The sequence below is a fragment of the Pholcus phalangioides genome, unplaced genomic scaffold (assembly GCF_987345545.1).
Source record: "Pholcus phalangioides strain wild (caught in Gottingen) unplaced genomic scaffold, Ppha-v1.0 ptg000015l_1, whole genome shotgun sequence".
Classification (NCBI taxonomy): domain Eukaryota; kingdom Metazoa; phylum Arthropoda; class Arachnida; order Araneae; family Pholcidae; genus Pholcus; species Pholcus phalangioides.
The window spans coordinates 66,622,524-66,643,318 of NW_028301608.1; the positions used below are offsets into that span (position 1 = coordinate 66,622,524).

The following is a 20,795-nucleotide window of genomic DNA, read 5'->3' on the forward strand; positions in this document are numbered from 1 at the left end:
TGAAAATGAGCTTCTCACATTTCACTATATACAGTACTTGTTTCAGGTCAATGAAATTTACGGATAGGTTCGCTGTTCATGAGTTTGTCTCCATCAACTCTCACAAGGCAGGGTATTATTTTTACACCAGACATTTTAAATTAGTGCAGACTTTGTAGGAATTCCTGCGATTACTTTCATCATCTTGGTCGCAAGCAATTACTCATAATAGATCACTATTCTATAAACATCCGCGTTTCTAGAAGTTTCACGGCAAATAGGAGGTTGCTATTGAAATGACAAGCCTTTTTGATAATGTAAACCATTTACTATAGATTTCCTAGCGTGAAACATTTTATGTGATAAACTGGTACGAGATCTTTCTATAGGCGGTATCCTAATAAATTTTGATAAAAACAGGAAAAAAAGCGTTTTTCCGAATTGTACTTGAATCTTTCCTCCGGATATAATGATCTCCAAAAGTTATCACAAATATAATGGCTTTTAAAAGGGTTAAACCAGGAAAAAATGTTTCACCGTTTGTAATCGTAACTAATCCTTTCGATCATGAATAGCGGACACTTCAAAATATAAGATGGAAAATTCAATGAGAATTCTTTTTTGGCGCGTTCCCCTTCTACCGTTATCAAACAAACTGTAAACATTTCCTTCTCACCGCCATATCCTCTATTCTTTCTCCGCCCTCCTATTCCGGAAGAACAGCTGCTGTCAAATCAGCTGTCGATATTTTGATATTTTCCCCTCTCCTTTTCTTTTATACTGCGTACGGGTATCTTCACAGGGGTGCACTGAAACATGCGAATTTATTTCTATGTAGCTATCGCTACAGATATGCCAATATCTCAGGTTTGAAGAAAACCTCTTCCTATTTCCTGTCGGAATTGATGGAATTAACGTGTTTCTGAACCCACGCAAACACATTTATATAGTTGAACTCAGCAAGATGATTTCAAATTTTCACGAAATGTCTATGAAAAATTACTTGATATTTTAATAAGCAAAAACGAGACATTATTTGCAATAGTACAATTCAGACATGAAAACTTGACAGTAAATTCAAAAAGTTGGTGAAATTCGATTGAAATATGTGCAGGACGATGTCTACGAGCGCCAAAAACGTAAAAAAATAATGGGAAAATTTCTATTTACATAATAGCATGTGATTTGTTATGCACCTTAATTCCTTAAGCGGCAATGACGAGATACCTCGCCACGATAAAAGCATCTTATTTCAGCATTGATAAGCCCAGATATTTTGTAAAGTTGATTTCTCAATTGAAAACTTTCCCCTCTACCCCTTAGTTTGCAACTCCTGAAAATCGAGAAAAAACCTACTTCATTGAAAAGATATGGCATTTTGAAGAAGGGTTTAGTGATTTATAATTGTCGCTTAAAGGGTTAATTACCAACTAAGAAACCCTCGACATTAAAACACATCTGCGAAGAGACCACGCTGGTCGAAATTGTTCACTGTGGAAAGGTCACTTACGGGGGTTGGTGCACGCAAATTTTACAAAAAACACATTTTCCAATTTTTAAATAATATGAAAATTTCTGCGTCCAACTGTGTTCAAGTTTTTGTCCTACCTGTACCAAACATATTTTTAAAATATTTTAATATAAACTGCTGGCAGACATTACACATGCTAACAGTTTTAAGAAAAACACATTTTAGTAAAAAAATAAGTTTTTTTGTTATTAGATAAGGAACATTTTTTCGAACACCACTCAGTCAAATGTCTTGAAACTTCATGTCTCTCAACACTATGGTTTTAAACGAGAATTTATTATTATTTAAAAAAATTTTGACACAAAATGTGTAAATTTTGGTGATTTTTGAAAAAGTTCCATGTTGTTAAAGTTAAAATTCATGAAAGAAAATAACAAACAATTAAAATTCTAAAAGCTCGCACGCGTGTTAAAGTATATAACTCCATAGTGTTGAGAGAGGAGAAGTTTCAAGACATTTGAATGAATGGTGTTCGAAAAAATGTTCCTTACGTAACAAAAAACTGTGTATTTTGAGAAAAACGCATTTTATTGAAAAACATTAACACGTGTAATGCCTGCAAGCAGTTTATATTAAAATATTTTTAGTACAGGTAGAACAAAAACTTTAACACAGACGCAAAAAATTTCACAGTATTGAAAATTTTTAAAATGTGTTTATTGGAAGATTTGCGTGTACCAACCCCCTTAACAGGGTTCCCAGCAAAATCTGCTCGATCATTTATTTCCTTGACCAAAGCTCCGGAAGAAATATTCGAAATCTTGACCTTCCAAATTTCGCATTTTTGTTCTCCCCCTCCCCTTTTATTAAACATGAGCATATTTCACCGACTGCCAAACACATGTTACGTTTTCATTTTCTGACCATTTTTCATTTCCCCGACTTTCCAATTCGCTGGGAACACTGCTCAATCCTTGAAAGTTTCGAGTGTGGTGGGGGGGGGTGGAGAAATAACTTTATTGAGAATCTTTAGAGACCCTGGAGGAAGGAAATCATTTCATGATCGCAACATTGAGAATTCGTGCGAAAAGAAAGGGTAGTCAGAAATAATTACATGAAACGATAGAGTAAAATATTCATCAGCCCCACCCCATCATTATAGTCATCCATTCATTGAGGAACAATTTCACAAAGTGGTCCTTTACAAGGAGAGAAAAAATAACAAAGGGGGAAAAAAATCCACACTACCGTATTTACGAAACGACCACGTGGCTAATTATCATAAACCTCACGTGGCATGGTTTTACGGAAATCGACAACACAAACTTCAACGCAGTTATTTCCAGAGGAACATCCATTGCATTTTCGCCGCTTCCTTGCCCATCTCCCTCTTGTACTTATCCACCTTTTCTATAACACACGCACGCACTCGCTCGCTCACTTCGCCCCCCAGCAGCCGTCGGGATCGCAATGCAACCTCTTTCCATCACCCTCCTCACTGAGAAGGGCCTCGCACTCCTCTTCCGCGACCACCGCCCCGACTCACTCTCATAGCAGCAGACTTCACCCTCCTCCTTTGCTCACCACCGCCCTCGCGCCGATGGATGGATGGATGGATGCAAGCATGCATATATGTCTGAAGGAATGAAGGTGTGTGTATGGTGTGAGACGGGGGTCGAGACCGGGTAAAGTGGGGTGGAAATGGAGGTCAATGGCACACACACAAAATGGAGATATAGACAGACAGTGGAGGAGACATAGCGTGTTTACAGAGAAAAGATTAAAAATATGCCTATATATATCAACACTCAGCACACACACATGCAATAAATAACAAACATAAATATAAAATCTGACAGAAATAACTCTCAAACAAATATATTATCGATAATAACCGAATAAACAAGCATGCATGTGGAATACAAAAAAAAAACTTTAGAAAACATGGTGTAAAAGTAATCAGAATATCAGTGAGTCATCGGATGAATCAAAAAGATGATTTTATAAACACAAGAATATGGAGAGAGAAAATATTCACACACCGTCTGTAGTTTTCGAAAGGTGGAAGAATTGGAGTTTTCTCTGTAGCCCTGAGCAACCATTCATTTCGGCACCCGCTGCCTTTAATTTTGAACGAACGAAGAGCGGATACGCTTATAACGTTCCCACTTCGTACGAATTATTTTTCGTGTTCCCAATTCTTCTTACTCGAGATTTCCCATTTAAAGCTTTTCGCACTCACGTTTTTCCATGACGGTTTTTTTAAAGAACGTTATAAGCGGGATCCGCTGTAATTTATCACGTCGACCTGGCCTGGTGCACCAGACCCGTACGCCCTTCTCGAGTTGCGGCCCTGTTCTCAGATTTCTCAGGATAAGTACCACAACAAAGCACAAAATAGTAAAAATATAGCGATTAATATGCCATGGCGCAGGCGCATGATAGGTTCTTTTCATATCCAACAAAGGCTGTGTTACGAGTACGTGCTAATTAAAAAAACACTGCACAATGGTTTTATGATAACTCAATCTCTAATCCAAGTTCATCTAGGAAAATTTTTTTAAGCCGGATGAGAATAAATATCCAGCTTCTTAGAGCTTCTGCTCAAAACATGGTAAAATAAAAATGCACCAATTCACTAATGAAATCCTAGCCGGATGGACTGCTCAGTGATGAAACAACGAACATGATACACATGAAAAAGATGAAAAGTTAACAGTTAATTTGTGATTCATGGTAGCGGTTTTTGACGCTTTCATGCTCAAATTTTTATTTCTAATTTGAGATTTTCCTATGGCACTTACATTTCTTTCACATGTTTTCAATTTAAAATTGATTATTTTCTACAAGAAAGTAATTTTTCCCCCACGCCAATGCGAATTAGCTATCGTTCGCGGGACAGAAAATGGTGTACCTATCGTGTTTTGCGAATTCGATACTTTTCACACACACCTTTTACGGGCCGAAGGTTTGTGCACTTCTGAGCAACAAGATGCTTTTAAAAGTGTTTTATTGGACCACACCACCAACAAACTTCAAGTACCCTTCTAGCATTCCCAGTGAGCTTGAATTTAAACTTCTCCCCCCCCCCCCCTATCCAACAGTCAAAACAATTGCTTCTGCCGAGAGAATTATTTACGTATAGTGGTAAGTACATTTATGAATGAATAAATGCAAATGTGCGGAAGTTATTTCTGTTGAGAAAGTACTTTTACTCCCTTACATTTAAATGATGCAAAAAGTAATGTACGTGATTAAAATCTGATCCCAAGTTCATTTCATCTCAACTTCCTTTCAAACCCCTTTTCGGGGATAAACTGAATGAAAGAACACGTTGCGGCAAAGCTATATTTTTTCGAGCTATATATTAATGCATATATGTGCGTGCAGAAAAAGTTTGTCAAACAGTCTATTTATATTTGCGTACTACACCTACAAGTACGAGAGAAGCTCTTATGCATTCTGACGTTCGATATTTTGCTGGAGGAGTGAAATAAATAGTAAATACGAGGAGGAAGAAATTTTTGTTTTTTTAGAATCCTTCCTTTTCCACGTGCTTATCTCTGTTGACTTACAAATAAAATATGATATACATCAATGACGTCACTCAAAAACACAAGCTACCCTCCCCCATCTCCCACACTTCCCCATACAGCTACTCTGACCGAGACGGGGAACATAACATATTACGGTAGGTCCTAACAGCAGGTCGCTGTTCCTAATTAAGTTCCTGCGCGATTTTTATTAGCGGCGGCTGTGTTCATTCTATCATCAAGTTTCCATAGCGAAGGGGAGAGGGGATTAAACATCGGGTCTCCTTCAATCAACCCTTTATTGAAAGAATTTTTCGATTCATCTATGCAAGGGGTGAATCAACCAGGGGTACGCTATAGTATTAGGAGCAGCAAGCGAACGCTTTTCAAAAATTAAAGAAATTCTATTCCATTTTTCACACAATCAAAGAAATTCTCTGCGACTTTCAAACAATCCTTTTCTTACGAATGATGGTCTTGTAAGCTGTCAAGCCTATATTTAGCATGGTACTCTTGAAATAATTACCTGATGACTTTCTATGTAATGCATTTCCGTTTAGTTTTCACTTATGGGCATAGTTACTGGACGTCCCATGTGCGAGATTGAGGATCGTTCGTATGGGGGTGGGGACATGCATTGTATAATACAATTACATTATAAATACATGAATTCTTTGAAATGGGGCAATTACAGCTCATAAAATTTATTGGAGCCGCCCCACAGCTCTGTTTCCCGTGTCTATGCTCAACATGTTGCAAGATGAACTTCTACCCATATACGTGCAAACACATTCATACACAATCTGCATTGCGATAACCGTATTTATGACTCGAAAATAAGAATTTAGAGCTCGATAGTGACATTTTTACGAAAATTTGAGAACAGCCAAACAATATTTTGCAAGAACGGAGGGAATGCTCGTGTTCCGTAAAAACTGGACGCATTGTCTGCGTGTTAAATTTTGTAGATTGGCACGCGTATCCATAATAATCTTTATTGTGGCATGGCTTGTAAAAATGTTGGCCACCTCCAAAATATATTTAGTTATAATAAAAAATATTACCAAAGTCTATTGGAACTCACATTTAAAACAGTCCATGCCGCTTAATATGATAATATCGGGACTGATAACAATAACCGATTGACTATACCCGAAATAAACCGGTACGGTAACCGGACGGGACACATGGTCACGATTCTTGAAACCGACGAACAGGACAACCGTTATTTACGTTACTCATCACATAACTCACTGCAAAATGTGTGTTCAACTGTTCCGTTTTTTTATTTCCCATATTCTAAAGCGGGTTTCTCTCCCCCCCCCCCCTTCAGTAAGCAAAATTTTTTTTTTTTTTTCATTCAGTCACTCACGGTGAGGAGTTGGAATGGAACTAATGTTTATCACGAATTACACGATACTTTTTGTAATGTATGGTACGAACACTTGAATCTGAATAACCAAAAGAAACTGACCAAGAACTAAAAGAAGGGTGTGCGCGTTTTTTTTTGGTCGTACATTTGGTTCACTATAGGATAGTCAATGCAAAAGCAGCTCCACACGCATATGGATCATATACATTAAATACGGAAATGTTTACCAACAAAGGAGGAGAAAGAACACTTTATAGCCTCCTACATAGTTTCCAACGATAACTTAGAGGAAAAAGTTCGATTAAACCTTAGCTTCACAATGCGCGAAAATGCTTTCAACGAAAAACAGATTTGATTGCATACACCGAAGTCCCGATAACTATAAATCGGGCTTGGACGAAGGCACAAAAAAGTCCGAAAAATCGAACACTTTCGTGTTTTTATTACATATGCCTTGAAAGATTAATTTCTATGTTACTGAAATTACCATAAGGCCGGGATCAGTTATTTTGCGACTCACCACAGTAACTGCACGGGTGCGTAATAAAGTAATTACGGGTCTTTACGGCATACAATACAGTGTGTCCAGAAATCTTACTGGGGGCGGAGGGTAGTAAAATGAATGACGCATGTGAAATGGGCACGTTATTCAGATACGTTTCCCAACTTTCCCAATTGAAGTGTTTCCATAAAGGGTTGAGGATAAAAAAGGCTTGAGTAAGGACTTCCTGGACTGTATAATAAGGTTTGTCGACGGTAGCTCCTAATTAATTGTTATTAAGGAGCTACTAATTACCATTTAATTTCCAGCTAGGACTTGGGCTGTTGGCATTGTCTACATAACGCATTATGTAGTCAATGCATTTCAAATCTTTCTTACTTTTACGGCCTTTAATATTTTGCGGTCTGGTGCTCCAGTAAATACATTTTGTAATATTTTTTGTGGCATGTAAAATACTAAGGCATGTATATTTTTAAGTCACATGCCCGACGGGGTATGTAATTTTTTGAAGATTTGTCCAGCCCTGCTGTGAACGAATTTTTTTCCCCATGTTATAGTATTGGTCAGTTTTGTGCTTGGTGAAAGTGATACAATACCGAATGATAACAATATCCATGAGTATAATAAGCGGCGTCGACTGTAGTTTCTATATCTTCTCCTCCCCCCAATCCTATTCGGCCCTCCCAGATGAGGTACATATCCAAGCATAATACTAAATCATGACAATAATTATTATGGGGAAATGCTTGCCTTCGTATGAAAGTCGCGTGTGTAACTAAATGTGACAATTGTATGCTCGAATCTTTTTTAAATAAAGAAAACTATTAAATTTTTGTTTACTTATCACCTATAGGAATTACAGAAAGGTTTGAATATTAGAACCACAACCAACAAGCCAACGACCGATCACAACCCGATCCTGCAACGATTTACAGCCAGCTACCTCTAATCTTGAAACCACAACAAAAAAACACACAAGCTGTTTACATGGACAGTGTTTCTGCTTCCCAAACAGTTAAAAAAATAGATTGGAGGAAATGGTGATAACACCTGAAATGTGCACCTCAAACTTTCCAGCATTTGATGATCATATAATTCCCACTCTCGGAGAATAAGTCTGTTATAATGGATTTCAACTGAGGACATAGCTGATAGATTTTTAAATACTAAGAAATGCCCGATATATATGTAATCTGCATTTCGCCATCTATTTTGGTCAAATAGAAGGAATAACCCTCGATCGCGACAGCAATGACAGACCGGATCGGGATAAACACTACAGAAATGAAGGAATTCTGATGAAGCGAGAAAACATTTAATACCCCACCGTGATTTGGTTGTTGGTTCTTTTGTGAATGACAGGTTTTGTTGCCAAAACTATCTATCATGATTATAAAAGACAAGCCAGTCCCTACGTAACAAGAAAGCCAAAAGTTTGTGAAACGTTAAAGGGCAATCGTGGAAAATAATGATTACGTAATCGATAAAACTTTTCTTTGAAATATTCAATTTTTTATTTCAAATCAGGATGAACTTCTGCTATCGGCCAATATTCTTTATCCCATGATTGGATACAGTATAACCGGTTCATCTTCGTATCTGGATCCTCAACAAAATCTTCATTAAGTGGATAATATAGTTTTTTTAGTCTAGTCCCCATTTGAGTTGGATTTAAATTTGAATTTTAGTTTCTTCCACAAATAAAGGGTGAAATCACTTCAGAACAGTGGTTATCAAACTGTGTGTGAATCATTAAGTTTCTTTTGTGAAATCGAGCACATCAAAATTTTAGAAACTATCCAGCGTAATAAACTTTTTTTTAATCCTTTATGATCCCGTGTATATTTGAATATACAGTAAAACCCCCTCTTAACGGACACCAGCTCAGAGATGCGGTGTCACTCCTCTTTTACGACCAAAAAATAATTTCCCGTTGCATAATAAAAGGATGCGTTCAAACCTCGGATTAACAATCATCCCCCCCCCCTCCACTTTTTTTTTCCGGACGAATTTTTTGTCCCGCCGTGTACGCAAAGGAGAGGATTTACTGTATATTTCAAATACATGGTCGAGAAAAAACCTATTATACCAATATCTTTTCTCAATTTCTTTGGTATTCTATAAATATAAAGCACATCGTTTGGGGGATTTCAATACAATACGGCTATATAAGTACCGTACAATACTTTATCTGGAAAAAAGATGACTCCTTGTCAGTGTCATTTTCCGAGAGTTGCTGAGAAATTTTAATTAGAGTTCAGAGATTAAAAGCGCAACTCAATTGAGGTGATTGGAAATAAAATTCAAAGTAAAAACTATTCAACTTTTCTAAACAACATTTTAGCTGTTGATAATGTTAAAAATCAAGGCAAACGGTATATTTTCCCTTAATTGAACATTTTAGCTGATTCAGGGCCGTATTCACCGACATGGTTTAAACCTGTAGTTACAATTTTTGGATAAGAGATCAACATAGATTGGTTAAAGTCTTGAATTTAACCAATCCGTATCGATCTCTTATCAAAAAATTGCGACTATAGCTTAAACCATGTCGGTGAATACCGCCCTAAAGCATCCACTTTAATCAAATTGCTGTTTCAATTAAAAATATAATAAGAGCACCAATTTACATCCGGTTTTGTAAATAAATAAATAAATATATATTTATTTATTTATTTAAGGGGGGGGGGTGAACCATAGAGGGTTGAGTGCTACCTTGATAGGAATAAGAAACGGGAAAGCGTGCAAATGAAAATGACGGAAAATATTGAGAATTTTGAATGAAAACTTGATACAGCACAGTAGGCCCGTCATCCTAGAGGCCAGGGCTGGATTTTTGCCGGCAGACAGTGGCAAAAAATTGGTAAAAATTACTCTTCTTACTCAAGACACACCAAGCTTGTTTTTTCAATTACAAAATATTTTTTTTCAATATAAAAACTTAAAAAACATGTGAAACTTATGAAAATACATGGTGTAAAAATAAATATTTAACCAAAAATATGTATATTTTATTTGGATAAGTTTTCATCATACAGATTTGTTATAAAAAATTCATAAGTAAAAGGCTTAATGATTATTCATTTATGGAATTCAAAAAACAGTTAAATCCTATTTTTCGTAATTCTATAAATGTTTGCCAGGTGGCAAAAACATGGAAATATAATACAACATTATATGTTATAACATAATATATAATGTTAAAACAAAATATTTATCCAAATAAAATATGCATCAATCAGATGTGTTACAAAAAAATAAATATAAGGCTTTACAATTATTTATTCCTAAAATTCAAAACAGATAAATCTAATTTTTAAATTCTATGAATTTTTGCCTGACAAAAACGTGAAAGGAACTATTTTTGCCGTGACGGTTTTCACCATGGCTTTTCCCAATGCGACAAAAAACTTGCCAACCCTGCTAGAGGCTTACTTCAATTAGAAAAATTATCAAAATAACGTGTAATACTCAGATATTTCATTCATGTTGCAAGGGATTGTATAGTTATTATAATATTAACTTTTTATACGGTCACACTGTGATCAAGAACCCAATTACAAAGTTGTTGCCTGTCTTTCCTGATGCCAATAAAAAAAAATTTCCACGTTTCCGAACGTAATATTCACTGCGAAATTCGAATTTGAAAAACAAAGCAAAGTTGGGGGGGGGGGAGGAGAACAACGTTAAAAAGGGGAAAAACGTTTTATCCGCATTTAATGCTGTTTTTTTACTTTTCTCCGTTTTTCGAATTTGAATACTTTAGTGCAGCGGTTCTCAACCTTTCTTCACTGTTTGACTCAGAGACCATTTTTGTATATAATTTTTATGGCAGAACCTTGTAGGCCTCTTTTATTTATTTATCTGTCAAATTTACTGATTTATATTATTTTCCTAGAGTTCGTCGCGGAGCCCTTGGGAGGTGCACACGGAGGCCTTGGGGCTCCGCGGCAACCAGATGGCCACATGCTTACCATCTGGTTGGCCTATGTCATTCCCGAGCTATAAGTTGATTGTATACGCCGTCCATGTACGGTGCCTTTCAACATATATATATATATACGTTCCAAGATTGAAATAGTCTATCTGCTTCCATGGCTTAGATGGTAGAGCACTCGTCCGGCAAGCAAGAGCCCGGCGTTCGAGTCCCCGTGGGGCAGTAATGAATTTTCTTCCTTGTAATCTTCATCTCCACAAATAACCAGTCTTTCAATGAATCTTGTATTGACAAGTGGAGAGGACATTTCTATATATGCAAAACTATTCAATCTACATAACTGTACCATTTCAATTGATTTTTTTCGTATTTATGTGCGAAACGAGAATTAATGAAATCTTCACTGTCATAATGTACATATTTTGATAGGAAAGTTTTACTCGGCATTACGCTATTTACATGATGCGAATAATTTTCAAGAACGAATGGGTCTAGTAGGTCACAGTACCATAATGCACCACTTTCACCGCATCATGATCTTATTTTCTGTCTCCAATTCGTCATCTAAATTGTTTATTTCGAGTTAATATTCCCCCCAATTTTTTAAATTTTTCCAAAAACGCCACAACAGCTACATATTGGATATACCCTTGCCCGTGACGAGAAAACCTCATTCAAACAGGAACGAAATGCCACAAAGAAGATAAAATACTCTTGGGAAAAAAACTACACTTCCTAACACTTGCGAAATGTTATGTAAACTTTATAATGTACGTAAATGACTATTACAGTATTACTAAGAATTTTGCAAACATTCGCTAATAATTCTACTTCCAATTTATCTTCATTTGTAGAAATATTACAAAATCTCGATTCAAATAAGAGTTAAACAGCCACAATTGTTTTACATAAATTCTTATCTATAACAGTAGGGTCAAAACAAGAGGGGGAGGGGCAACTTCCCCGGGCGGAAAAATTCAGGGGGCAGCAGTATTAGGAACAAACACCGTTATAAAGTAAATCGGATTTTAACGTTGTGGGGGCGGCAAAGTCCTACCGTGTTCCCCCGAAAATAAAACCCGGTCTTATATTAATTTGTTTCATTAGGGCTTATTTTCGCGGGGTAGGACTTATAGGAGCACCCTGAAAAATCACGCCAAGGCATATTTTTTAGGGTGAAAGTATAATTGTTTGGTAGAAGAATAACGAAGGCATTTGAATGACCGTTACACAAAAAACTTCATAAAACATTTCTTTTTGGTGTTATTGTTTGAAGTAAACAAGTTGTGTTTAGATTTTCAGGACCAAACGAGGCGATGTGTCCGTGCCCGCCAGAAATACTTGTCACTTCATTTGGCCCTCGACGTCGAACTGTACCGGTTGTTTACTTATAGACGGGATTACGCTATAAAAGTTTGATAAAAGATCTTTTGCAAAACTTTTATTGTGTAATCCTGGCCTATGACGACATTCATTGGGTAGCCGAATATGTCATAGGCCGAGATCACACTATAAAAGTTTTAGAAAATTTCTTTTATAAAACTTGAAAAGCAATAAGCCTATTTAATTAAATGTAACCTAATTTCGGTTATATTTGCTCGAATATAGCCAATACACTTTTAATAATAATAATAACGTGATCAGCACGTATTCCCAAGAGATCGTTACGATCTCTCCAGGAAATTTGTTAGTGTTAGTAGACATCCATGCCTGACCCGGGATTCGAAACCAGACCTGGACAGTCAGAAGCTAGCTTCCTAACCACTGGAGTACCAGGCGGCAATTTGGTTGCATTTTTAAGTTTTATAAAAGTTTTAGAACTTCTATAGTGTAATACCGGCCATATGTTTTTTTATTTGTCATAACAAACGCTGTGAGTAAAAATTTTCTTTGTTTTTTTTGATAAAAGTCAGTGTCTCATTTATCTGTTTACGTAGGCGTCCACCTCTCGTCCAAGCAGGCCTGTTTGGGTGTTTACGAAAATTTAATTTTTGTTTATATCAATTTATTTCAAGTATAAATTTCAATATCATTCATTTATATTTTTATCTAATAATAAATAATAAAACTATCATCAATTTATACAGTTCAATACATTGGTCATGTGTTGCAACGACATGCTAAATGCGTCTGATTGACGATTTTAGCTAGGGCTTATTTTCAGGGGAAACACCATAGTTAACATCCCGCATAACAGTGTCTCTGGATACAATGTGTTTGGAGAACAGTTATGTTTGGGGGGGGGAGAACAAAACAATTATTACTGATAAAAAATAAAGCATAAGTAGTTCCCTACTTACAAGCAAAAAAGGGTAGAAGTAATGTATACAGAAAAATTTTTGTACTGTATTAAATGTATAAAAGTGTGCCTCAGGTATGTACACAAAAGCAAAATGAGTATATAGAGCCCTAAAAATTCCAGGAAGGCAACCTTCATTCTTGACCTTGAATAAAATATGGAGGGGGAGAGGTGAGGATACATATCATCAAAAAAGGGTGGGTTTGTGTGTGTGTGGAGGGGAGCTCACACTGTCATCTCCCTGGGAAAGAGGGGCAATAACACCTAGTACCCTATATAGTATGAAGTAAATGGAATAAATGTAGCCTGTCCCCCAAACAATTTCATCATTCCTGAAGATATAAAACATAAGAAATTATTCTTAAAAACAGGGGGTAAACCTTTCAGGAGAAAAAAAATATTGCAAATGTGTGTGTGTCTCATATATATATATATATATATGTATATATATATATACCCTTTGATATAGATTTAATCTGATTTTCTGTTTTCGTTTATTCAGAAGATATTCTTAAATAGTTGTAGGCTATGCAGTAATTTCTTGATTATTGTGAAAAATAAAATTGTAATAGAAACAGTTTGTGATAGGTCTTTACTTCAGTTGCACAACAGTGACGATAATAATAAAAAATAATTGCAGGCTTTGGAAAAAATATGAAGATTAAATTCCTATTTTTGTATGTTTTGATGCACAGAAGGGTATATGAATCTGGAATGAACATTTGTTTAGCGTAATCGATAAAACATAACCTTTGTCAATGGGTCAATGGATTTCTTTGTCTTGGATGTATGTTCGTATGAATATACGTAAGGGCAGTATTTCCAAGGACGTAGAGAGAGGAAGGGACTGGGGAGTCCACCAGCCCCAGAAAAGTGAGAAAACTGCTGTGTGTATTTAATAATATGACTAAGTCCAGGGCCGTAGTGTGCCTTCTTGGGCAGACTTCTCCTCGAGAAGCTCCCTCTTGAAAGGGTTACGATTATGCAAAACAAATGCAAACTTTGTGGCCCACTCATTTGGCTCGGGGCCCCAGGGGCAGTGTCTCGGTTGCCCCAACCTAGTTATGGCCCGGGCTAAGTCTATTGTTACATCACTTGGTCCTCAGTATGAAACACAAGTTGTCTCCCCTCTGAAATAAATTTTTGGCTCCGGCCTGAGTGTTTCTCAACCAAAGTTTGTGAAATTTTTTTAATTCCTCGAGATGTCAGGGGTTCCACGAGAACAGGGTAAATTGTTCTAGTAATGTGTTCCAAAGAACTTGTTCAATGTTTAGAGTTCTCTACTGTCTAAAATAGTAGTTTTGAATTTGTTTTACTGGACCGCAACCCACAGCGAACTTTGATTTTAAATTCTTGCCTTCAAGTAAAATAGAAAACTTGAATTTACATTCTCACCCCCTATCACATCAAGGAAAATTTTCTAGTTCGCAAGTCCGACCACTGACAAGTATTAAACAATTCTACGAACAAATAATCAGCACCATGCGAGTCTGATTAATCCCAAATTATGTTCAATATGCAATTTTGGAAGAAAATGTCATTTTTTTGGTTTTGATGAAAGCCTTATTTCTTGTGATTTCAAGACAGGCATTATTTTGTTTATATGACGCTTAGAACTGATACTCTGTTCTTAGTGTTGCACTTTTTGCATGCAAGTAATCAGGGAATAAAACCTTAAACACGTTTTGCGAAGAATGCTATTTTTGACATTTTACTTGAGTTGGAATCAATAGATTTTTAAAAACTATATTTCAAACATTACAAAAAATTTTAATACAATATTTTGTTAATATGTTGTTAATGTTTTGTACCAAAATTGTATAAGGTTCATCACACATAATTTTTCTAATTACAGTATTTTATACATGATATGTGCAATGAAATTTCAAAAAATTCACATATACATCAACAGATTTGGGTGTAATTTATGAGTATACTATACAATCCTTAACATTTTTATACCAAACCTGCATAATCACTAGCTGAAATGTACTGTGAAAATAACAAAACATTTCATTCATAAAATTTTTCGTAATCGTTTCAGAATTTTTCGCAAATATTGCATGAATTTTGCTTGAAATTTGACATAAAAATGACTTTTATAGAAAAATGTACTGTCATAGACAGTACAAAATGTATTACCATTTGGTTTCACCATTTGGAGACACTATCAAAAAATGTTATTAAACTTCACTCCTGTACCATTTTATTGAAAAGTGGCAAGAAAGGTAGTCGAATACCTTAATTGGAATTAAGTTTTCAGGTGGTCCACAGACCACGTGATGAGTACACTGGCCTAGAATATGGATGCTATTTTATGGGTTCGACAGGGGTGAAAAGTATGAGAAACATTGGCATAGGGATACAAGAGTAACATCAGCCCACGAAAAAGCAAGACCAGCACAAAATGATAATCAAGATTTAAAAAAAATTCAACTTCTACATCATTCGGAATTACGTAGCAAGTAATTACTGCAACTGCATATTATATAATCCGTCTTTTTTTTTTTTTTTTGAAAGGGATCACAAAGCAGTACTACGCTTCACCAGCTACATGTGATGACTGGCAATCATGTCAGAACTGATAGATTTTCCCGCCAAAAGAAAGAAAACGATCTAAATCAAGAGGGGGGAATGGCGTGGGGATAGAGGAAAAGGCATTCGGTAATCAGCTGACTGCTGCTGCACGACATAACAAACTGCCACCCTGCCAGCACTGATCGTTCACCCACCTGCCGATCATTTCCCTGCATTTGCCGGAATCCCAACAAAAACCCAGAGAGAAAGAGAGGGCATTTATTTACGAGACAAAAAGGAAGATGGCAGTGGAGTAGGTGGTAGTATGGCAGGAGAAAGTTTTTTTTTGGCTCTGCTGCCAAACGAAATGATCATGCTAAGCCTACCCTTCTCTCTTTCCTACACACAGGACACCATTATATGCATCCATTGTTTGCTTTATGGACGGCTGTTGTCTTTGCATCATGATGCTGTTGAACGGAAAGATCAACGACCTTATGACACTACTCACTCCACCTCCTCTTTTCCACACACTACTTTCACTAATTCTTCTTCAAATGGGGAGACAGGGCAACGTGTGTGTGACCCTGACATTGATAACTTTTTTTTCTCCACTTCCCCTAGTTATCAACAAAGTATTTTTACCCAGCCGGATTCTTCGAAGAGGGAAAAAAACCAATGCAAATAATAGTTTAGCTACCTGAAAGTAATAGGTCGGTGTATCCAATGGTGTAGTAGAGTGGAATACTGTATACAAGTGTTTCTCAAAGTGCGCGTCGCGACGAGCTGGAGATATTGATGTTTGTACCTATTCGCGCTTTGAGGTGGTTGTTTATTTATTTTTTTTATGGATGCACAGTACCTACCAAACTTTTGCCAGGAGCCGCGGATAAACGATGACTAAGCAAGGGGGGCCAAGGGTGACGAAAGTTTGAACAAAATGAGAACCAATGACAAAAAAAGAGAAACAATGCTGTACATCAATCTATAAGTGAACCAGAATGCCATTGTTTCTGTTATTAAAAAAAAGTCACCAGAACCTAGAGTGCCACGAGATCGGCCAGTTGTGTCCAGATATATTTGTCGGTAAGAATAAATTTAAATATTACTCCGCTCCATGTAATGAGTGCCTCAACACAGGGTCGTAACTAGAGGGAGACGGGGAGCCAACTGTCGCGGGCGGCAAAATTTAGGGGGCGGCAATTTTAGGTGGGAACAAAGAACACCGTGTACTACCGAATTTTAAAGTTGTGGGGGCGGAAAAATAATGTTCGCACCGGGCGACAAAAATCCAAGTTAAGGCCCTGCCTCAGCATATGGCAGGATGTCATTTAAAATTTTAATATTCTCAAGGATGACCACGAGCATAAAAAGTTTAGGAACCTCCGAAAAATGTATGAAAATAGAATTATTATCGATTTTCACGCTGATTTAAGCACCAATAGATTTTCCATAGATTTCAATAGATTTTCACCCCCTCCAGATTTTCCGTTTCATTGATGTGCTGTACGTTTGGAAAGAGTCATGAATAGGCTTACAACCATATCCAGACGCACCTAGTACACACTACATTTCGTACATTCAAACATTTAGTACTGACGTTTTACATCTATTTTTAAGATGTATCTGGAGCCAAGATGTATCCTATAAGTAGCACATCAGTTTATTTTACTCTTTTAACGCAAAAATTTATCCTTAAACCTGGGAAGGAAGATAACACATTGACTGATATCGAGAACATATTTAGACTCGTGAGAAATTTTAAAAACATCTCAATGTAGTTATGTTGGCCTCACTAAAAATGAAGAGCAATCGAATAAATTTAAAATAAGGTTGTTTTATTATGATTTCAAATGAAAGGAGGTTTTCAGAGTAGGGGACCCGATAGACGAAATTCAGGCATTAACTCTTCCAAAGATTCGAATGCTAGATGAACCGAACAATGGCAAACTGATCGTTATAATGATTTACGTTCTCTTGTAAGTCAAATAAGTGTAACATTCTTTAAATTGACTGATTCATCAAATCCTTTCGGATGAAATATTCAAACTGCATTTCTTTATCGAGGGATCACGAAACTTCGAAATGGAACTTGGACAAACTTGTGACTGATCGAGCGTTCTGGGCGATCAAACAACAATCCAAATGACAGCGAATGAATAGTGAACGGTTTCATGATCAGTTCTGAACTAGTTATTGATATTGTGTTCTCATCCACACTCCGAAACACACGGGAGACGATCCGTAACGTAATATCAGCTCAAAAATTGTGGGTGCATTTGAATAAGAGACTTGGCATTCTAAAAAAGAAAATCGAAATGGTCTATAGAATGAAATCATATTCTATGAAGACGTTCAAAAGCATCGAACTTGATTGGACGCACCGTTAATGCTTGTACATTAAGAAAATTACATGAATGTCGGAGCCCCGGTGATCAGTAGTGTTTCTATTTCAAAAAATTCCGAAAAACCACGAAAGGAATATGTGTTTCTGTTTCTCTACAATGATTCCCCCACCAGATATGGATCATCACTGTTGCAGTAATCAAAGAATCATAAATAAATGAGAAAATGAAAATGTGCATGGTTGGGCGAAAAGAAACAATCGCCAAATCCTCCCACCAAACAGTCACCAAAACGGGGCAAACCTAAAAGAGAATATCACTGAAAACGGATAGAGGAAACAGTGGAGGAGAGAACGAGAGGGACAGGGAGGGAGGGGAGAGCAGAAAACAGCTCTCCAACAAGGAACAGGGTAAAACCCGCAACTGCCAGAGCGCTCCGAGAAAATTGGGGCCGTTCGCAACGCTAGGTACGTGAGCGAAACACGCATACACACTGAAAGAGGGAGGGCAGAGATAGAGAACTTGCCTATGCAAGTCCTGACTGCGGGCTATTTTCTTCCTTTTCAAAAAGGGAAGGAAGCCTATCTAAGCACAGAGAACATAGCATGCTAAAGCTGACTGCTGCTGCCAGTTGTTGTGTGTTTCGGCAAAGACCGGCAATACCAGTTTGGCGGGTGGGTTGTCGTTGCAATGAATAAAATGGAAGAATAAAAAAAAGGCTCAGCCAACAGCGGGAAAAACGGCTGCGCGGCTGCAGAGAAAAGGGGGGCAAAACAGCCAGAGCTTTTAAAAAAAGCAGGCACGCAAAACCACACGGATGGCGAGTTTCTGGTTCGCGTGATGAGAGAGGAAAAAAAGGCACATACAGGGACAGCTTTTATTTTCTTTCTCTTTTGCCCAGTGCTCTTGCAACTTCAAAAGCATTACGTATAATATATCCTCAGTGTGTTTTTCTGAGAACTCTTCTCTCAGAAGATATGATTGCACAAGACGTGAAGAGAGAGAGAGAGAAGTAGTACTTGCATTCGTTTGGCTGTTTTTCTTTTCCTTCAAGCAAACTCTTTTTCTTTTACGCCTTTAGCTTTTCGAACGAAAGCTAGTTCAGTTTCAAGCCAGCAAATTCCACGAGCTTCATTCAATGTGAACGTCTCGATTGAAACCAATGAAAAACAAAAATCACGGAAAATACAAACATTAACGATAGAATTTCGGTTTTCGTTGGTGATGTTTGAATCATTCAAAACTGTTGCAATTGCCGAATCGCAATCACGATTAAGGTATGTCTATTGCCTCGGAACAGGAACTATGATATCTTTGATGTACTGCAATACTAATTACTCAATTTACCAGTCGCAGCACTTCTAACACGAGGTTTTGCTCGAACATTTTTGTTACACAGGTCTTTGCTTTCAAGAATCATCTTTCATCTCATTAATTAGCTAATGGCAAGTAACGAAACAGCCAATATGGATTTAATTTTTGAAAAAGAAAATTTACAATATAGCAAAGAAAATGTACTACAACTAGGCTATGTACTACATCACATGATGGAACTGAACGGTTCAGTAAAAAGATGACTTATTAGCTGTTATAAAACGAATTCATTTTCGTAAATAAATCGCGTTCACAAAACACAAAAGAATCAACTCTACCTATGGCTCTACAAAAAATGATAAAAAGATTGTTGTTCTTGAGGAAGCCATTTCGAATGATTGAGACTGTGGGACCGATACTTGAAGGTACCACAATCAATCACGGAATATCCAGGGGGAAAAAAATCGTCGCACAAATTACCAGCACAAACATACTAGGCCAATATAACAGGAGGCATAGCTATACCAGCATGCACCACATTTTACTGGCGAACCGGATCAACTAGTTGATCCTAGAGGCACACTCCCAACTAGAAAAAGTTCCAAATAACGCGTAGAACTTGGTACGCGGAGAAAAAAAACTGGATAAATGAGGGTAAAACGATTCATCCTGTTTTTCCCCAACTTTCCCCCATTTTGTTATATTAAATAATTCAGTGAATACTGCATTTAGAAACGTGGAATTTTTTTAGTTGGCATCAGGAGAAACAGGGCACCAACTTTTTCCATTGGATTTTTGAGCACACAGGGTATCTCCGTATGAAAAGTTATTTTTTTTATTTTAATAACTATACAATTCCTTGCAACATGAATGATGCTATGCAACTCATGCTCCCCCACAAGGGTGGGGCTGACACCGCTCCAGCCCTAGAGTCCGGCGCAATTGTCATCATTTGTTTTTTTCATGCTATATGCTAAAACCGTGCATGCACCTCTTGCACATTCCTCTACGGAATTTCTAACGAATCGGATCGGCACATGACTATATATTTACTACTAAACCACACATGCCACATGCTCCTCGTTCATATCCCAGCTATATATTAACTACAGAACGGCCCGTGAAAAGTCTGGCTTGGGGGCGCGCGAAAGAGGGCCCTGTTTCAGTGTGTGGGGCATGGTGCACCCTGTACGTATATGTTGCAGCCAAAGTCCACCCACTCAACAAAGTCACAAAAACATTGGCAAGACTGACAATGACAATAGAGTTCAGAAAGTCTTTAAAATGTTGGAAATAGCCTTGGGCAAAAATTAAAATATGCTGTGGGTCACTATAACTAAAATAGTTGTTTCAAAATTTAACTATAGATCATATACATTAAAACAGTGAGTGGGCTGTACATATTACATAAAAACAAGCAGCTCTCATTCTAACATTGCATTCATTATAAGTGAAGAAAAATACAATGTAACACATACCGAGGTAAAGTAATGCAATTTAAACTGTCTTGAAAGATAGTTTTTACT

At 37.0% G+C, this 20,795-nt stretch overlaps 1 protein-coding gene across 5 annotated transcripts in view; it reads right to left on the minus strand.

Annotated features, from left to right (window-relative positions):
- Window positions 1-20,795, minus strand: part of LOC149076555 (trithorax group protein osa-like) — a 121,880-nt gene that overhangs the window by 79,064 nt on the left and 22,021 nt on the right. The window lies entirely within an intron of this gene.